Below are 6,000 nucleotides of genomic sequence, written 5' to 3'. Positions count from 1 at the left end.
GAACAATTCTGAACCCTTTGCTCAGAATTACATGTTCTGTTCTTTTGTTGGATAGTTCTTTGTTCCCCTCGGATAGTAGAGATACCTGGGGGAAAAAAACCCTGTAGTTAGTATGTGTTGGAAGTAAGAATTCTCCACTATTCACAGCTCCCAGATATGGGATCAATCTTTGTGCTATCAGCAGAAAGCTAACGTACAGGCGTGATGTCAAAGCCAAGGATCCTCAGAAGTCTATTTAAAAAATGCTTTACTTAAGAGTTTACAATAGAGTTTGATGCAGAAATCTCTGAGTGAAATTCTATCATTTATGCTACATGCAGAGAATTAGTTTGCCTAATGATCCACTGACTCAAAATTTATGGACTAGTCTGCACTGCACACAAATAGAATTAGAGCAGCGTGGTGCAGAGGTCTCCCACAGCTAATCAATGAGCCCTGAATGCAACGTAATGTATTTGTGGGCCAGCTTTAACTCATGCTGCTGATGTAACATCTCCAGAGACTTGAGCACTATGGAGAACTAGTTGAAAGAAACTCTTTAACATCACTTTTTTCTCCTTTCCTAATTCCTCTTTAGCCTGCTACATAGAAAATTAGAACAGAAAGTGATGGAGCTGCTTCTGTTAGCTTTATATAGATGAAAATTGCCTCATAATCAAGTTGTATTATATTGTTGTAATTATTCTGTGAAAATATGATGTAAAGACTTCTCATAATCAGCGCTGTAAGAAAGTAAAACAGGTGTTCCTTTTTTGTCTCAAAACTCCACCACTCTCCATTCCAAGAGTAAGACCTATTCTGAAATTTTCCCTTATTCCTTGTATACAATATGTACAACTCAGATATCCAAAACCCTTTCAAACATTCCTCTATACACATGGTCTCCCAGGAAGCAGAGTGTTACGTTGATTACTGAAGTACCGAAGGATATAGAAGTATTCCAGTAATAAGGAAAGGAAGAATATTAAAAATAATTTCTAGTTTTGCACACACACTTCAACACATGTAGATAAAAATCCCTGAAAAAGCTGAAAGATTGTTATTAAAGTTGTAAAGCCAAGTACCCATAAGAAAAAACCAACACATAGACTGAAGGCTGACAGCAAACTTTCACTCAGCCCCCTATGCGGATAACACAGTCCTTAACAGGGCACTGTATGTGTGCAAAAAATAGAATGGTTCGGCTTAGAAGTTATTGTTAAAGATCATCTAGTCCAACCCCCCTGCAATGGGCAGGGCCATCTTTCACTAGATCAGTTTGTTCAAAATTCCATCCAACCTGACCTTGAACACTTCTGATGGTGGAGCATCTGCAACTTCCCTGGGCAACCTGTTCCAGTGCCTCACCACCCTCATTGTAAAAAATGTCTTCCTTATGTGAAATCCAAATCCACCCTCCTTAAGTTTAAAACCACTGCCTCTTCTCCTGTCACCACAGGCCTTGGTTAAAAAAATTTCTCTCCGACTTTCTTATAAGCCCCCTTTAAGTACTGAAAGGTTGCAGTAGGATCTCCCTGGAGCCTTCTCTTCTCTACAGTGAACAACCCCAACTCTCAGTCTGTCTTCATAACGGAGACATTCCAGTTCTCTGATTATTGTTTGTGGTCCTTCTCTGGACCCACTCTAACTCTAACAGGTCCATGTCTACCTTGTAGTTTCTGGGACCCCAGAGCTGGATGCAGTACTCCAGGTGAGGTCTTGTGAGAGCTGAGTAGAGGGAGAGAATCACCTCCCTTGACCTACTGGCCATGCGTTTTTTTTTTTTGTTTTTTTTTAATGCAGCCCAGGATACAACTGGCTTTCTGGGTTGCAAGCACTGTTTTGGACATTAGACATTGCCAGCTCATGTCCAATTTATATCCACCAGTATCACAAAGTCCTTCTCCACAGGGCTGTTCTCAATCCATTCATCCCCCAGTCTGTATTGATACTGGGGATTGCCCTGGCCCAGGTGCAGGACCTTGCACTTGGCCTTGTTGGACTTCATGATGTTTGCATGGGTCCAGTCCTCAAGTCTGTCAAGGTCCCTCTGGACAGCATCTCTTCCCTCAAGGAAATCAACTGCACCACTCAGCTTGGTGTCATCTGCAAACTTGCTGAGAGTGCACTCAATCTCACTGTCTATGTCACTGATGAAGATATTAAATAGTGTTGATCCCAGTACAGACCTGGGAGGAACACCACTCTTTACTGGTTTCCACTTAGACGTTGAGCCGTTGACTATAACTCTTTGGATGTGGCCACCCACCCAATTTCTTCTCCATCTAACAGTCCATCCATCAAACCCATATCTTTCCAGTTTAGAGGTAAAAATGTTGTCAGAACTGTGTCACAACCTTTACAGAAATCCAGGTAGATGACATGTATAGTACTTCCTTTGTCCACTGATGCAGTCATTCAGTCACAGAAGGCCACTAGATTAGTCAGGCATGATTTGCACTTGGTGAAGCCATGTTGGCTGTAGTCACACAACTGAAATATTTACCATGATTCATATTAAGAGTACTTTCTATGTCTTTCTTGAATCAGAAGCTCTGCAAAATAGTTAAGAATATTTAATGTAAAGCTTCGTGCATGTTATTTCCTAACTTTTATATCATAAACTCCTTTCAACAGGATCTTGCTGTGACATGGAAAGGTATTCTTCTCAGTTAACCTAGCTGGACAAAAAAATTAAAGCATCAAACAAAAAAAAGAAAAATTCCTCTTTACTTCAAATCAAAGCATTTAGTTCACAGCAGCTGTATAAGATACTGGTCTGCTAGCACAAGAATTATTCCAGACTACAGCGAGCTTTCTGAACCACCTTGAGTAGGAAGATGCCTTCTTATTTTATGTTGACAGACTTTATCTATGCTCTATACAAGAACTCTGCCAACCAGACATCTCAGGCACACAGGAGTCAGTCTCAAAGTAAATCTCTTCCTCAAACTGGTAGATAGACCAGCTTCAGAACTGCAAGAGCAAACCCATTTTATCTCAGCCAAACAAGTCTGTGATGACAGATGCTTCAGCTCAAAGATGGGAAGCTCATATAAGAACGTCTGAGAGCTCAGGACACGTGATCTCTGCAAGAGATCAGAGCCATCTGCCTAGTGTTGAAAACAGTCATTCCCACAGTCCAAATGCTGACAGACAACTTCATAAACATGCACTTTTTCTACAGACAGTGTGGACTTCAGGCAATTCCACTGTCAGATGACCACTTAATTTGTGTATTCATCACTGAACTTTATCAATGACTAGGTACCTACCAGTCAGCCAAAATTCAGGCCAGATATTCCTTCATCTTTTCCAACAAGAGGTAAAATACACCTTTCCACCTATCTCATTGCTAATGAGAATCTTCAGCTGAATGAGGTAAGAGATTCTGCATCAATGACAGTCCTACCACATGATCAGATTATTTTGGTACTTGCACCAGATGGATCCCTAGACCACTTCTCTGTTCTGCACAACACAATCTCATGAATTATAGCCAGGTTCTACATCTAAGTCTTTTATACCTAGCAACCCTGATACTAGTCAAATCTAGTCTTGATGCTGACTGCTAGAGCAATAAACAGCTTCTACTACAGTTCTTATCACTCTCATTCACAGGAAAAAAAGGTTAAAATAAAAAAAAAAAAGACTAACTTACTAACCAAAGGGGTGAAAAGTGGGTTTTTATGGTATTGTAATATCAAAAAAAATTCAAATCTTTTTTCTGTGTCATTAGATTACTGGCTATCCCAGAAATGACCAGAACATTCCTGCAATTCTCTAAAAATCCAGTCAGCAGTAATTTCTTCACACTTGGCCATTTGATTTTGACATGCACAGCTGCTAATACCCTAGGATGTAAGGCATATGTTTTCCCTAGTTTATAAGTCATTAATTCTCTAGAGTTCCACTGTACCATTAACAAGGAGTCTTGCCACATTTATCGTCTGAGTACAGCCAATACTGGTGTGGCTGTAACCACTTGGTAAAAATTATGTCTCTAGCAAGCATGAAAAGGTGCAGTGTGGCTATTACCATGTGAAGTGGTAAACTCTGTCCAGCAAGTATCTTTTAATCCGTCTCTTGGCCACACATTTCATTCTCACCGGAACACTCCATATTCGTCAATGTGACAAGGATAAGTTACTGCTTTACCCTAGGAGTTGGATGAAATTGAAGCTAGGATCAATTGCTACCCCATGTTTTTGTGTTGCTTCTCCTTTTTCTAATTTCTGTAGAATCTGTAATTTAGGAAAGGTAGGCCAATACTGCCTCTCAGTGGAAGGACGGCTAGCTCAAAAGACGTAGTGAATGTTGGTCTGTGGGAATAGGGCTGCATACTTACAGTGCCACACAGACCCTCAGCTGATAGCCATTAGAACTGCAGGTGGGTAGATTAAAGACTCTTGCAGCCATGGATGTTTTGAAGAAAAAAAGAAAAGAAAAAAAAAGTACTACTCATCTTTGGCAGAGTTTTTTTACCTCCTTGGGGATAAGTACAAACCAGGAGATTGCTGGTATGACTAATAAACACTGTTGGCCAAAACAATCTTCTTTTGTACGTATGAGACATAAGAAGTAAGAATCGACATGGACAAACATTTGGAAGAAGAAAACAATTAACAGAAAATGCCAGGCCACATTCACAGGAAGTGGTGCCAGAAAGGAATAAAAAGTAGCAGTGTCTTAAATCACGTAGATATCACTAAGTCAAAAAATCCACTGTAGATTCCTGGAGAGCTGGAGCTTTCATCTACTGTCCAGTTTGTTATGTTCTAGAATATTAAAAAACATTAACTAAGGTAAATACAAATTTGAATCTGTCAGTCATGTAACACAATTAAAGAGGTGCCTCAATGTTGAAGAACACATAGATAACATGGTAAGAATTTGCAGACAGAAAAAGCTCCTTTAATGCATTTCTATTTTTCAGTGATGTACCATAGACCCAATACAAATGAGGGCTGCCTCAAACAGGCAAAATTCAGAATTTTCTGTCGTTCCTGACCTATATTATCCTTCTGTGAACAACACCTTGAGCTATTCTTTGAGTAGTTAAAAATGTATAGCTATCATTAGAGCCAGACTTGACAGCTTTCCTCTTCATGAGATAGCTATAACTAGACAAATGGTTGCTTTGCTAATTCTAAAACTTCAATAACAATGGAAAAGATTGCATTGAACAAAGTTACAAAAATTATAAGTGACAATATATCAATATATGCATTTGATTATGAAGGCTGTTTCCTTCTATTCTGACTTGCACTGCAACCATTTTTTTTCCTACAAAACTAATGTTGAAACATTTCTCTCATAAGCAGACCTCTGGTCATATGAGCTTGTACTGGTTTTGACTGGGATAGAGTTAAATTTCTTCATAGTCGTTTGTATGCTGTTTTGCATCTGTGATGAAAGCAGTGTTGATAACACAGCAGTGTTTTAGCTATTGCTGAACAATGCTGATAGAGCACCAAGGCCTTTTTTGCTTCTCACACTGCCCCATGAGCGAATAGGCTTGGGGTGCACAAGAAGTTGGGACAGCAGACTCCAGCTGACCAAAGGGATATTCCATACCGTATGATCTCATGTTCAGCAGTAAAAGCTGAGGGAAGAAGGAAGGGGAGGGATGTTCAGAGTTAAGGAACTTGTCTTCCCAAGCAACCGTTAGGTGTGATAAAGCCCTGCTTTCCGAGAAATGGCTAAGCATCTGCCTGCTGATGGGAAGTAGCAAATTCATTCCTTATTTTGCTTTGCTTGCATATGCAGATTTCAGTTTACCTATTAAACTGTCTTTATCTCAAGCCATGAGCTTTCCTACTTTTACCGTTCTGATTCCTTCCCCCATCCCACTGCAGGGGAGTGAGTGAGCAGCTGGGTGGTGCTGAGCTGACTACTGAGGGTAAACCATCACAGAGCTACAGCACTCAGCTGAACACAACTCCTGTCTCTGACCATTACTATTTTTGTTTATTTATAACACATCTTTTTTCCCATAACTGAGCTCTGTTTGGATTAAGT

The sequence above is a fragment of the Pterocles gutturalis genome, unplaced genomic scaffold (assembly GCF_000699245.1).
Source record: "Pterocles gutturalis isolate BGI_N339 unplaced genomic scaffold, ASM69924v1 scaffold3856, whole genome shotgun sequence".
Classification (NCBI taxonomy): domain Eukaryota; kingdom Metazoa; phylum Chordata; class Aves; order Pterocliformes; family Pteroclidae; genus Pterocles; species Pterocles gutturalis.
The sequence above is the reverse complement of the archived record's forward strand: the minus strand, read 5'-3'. Positions refer to the sequence as shown.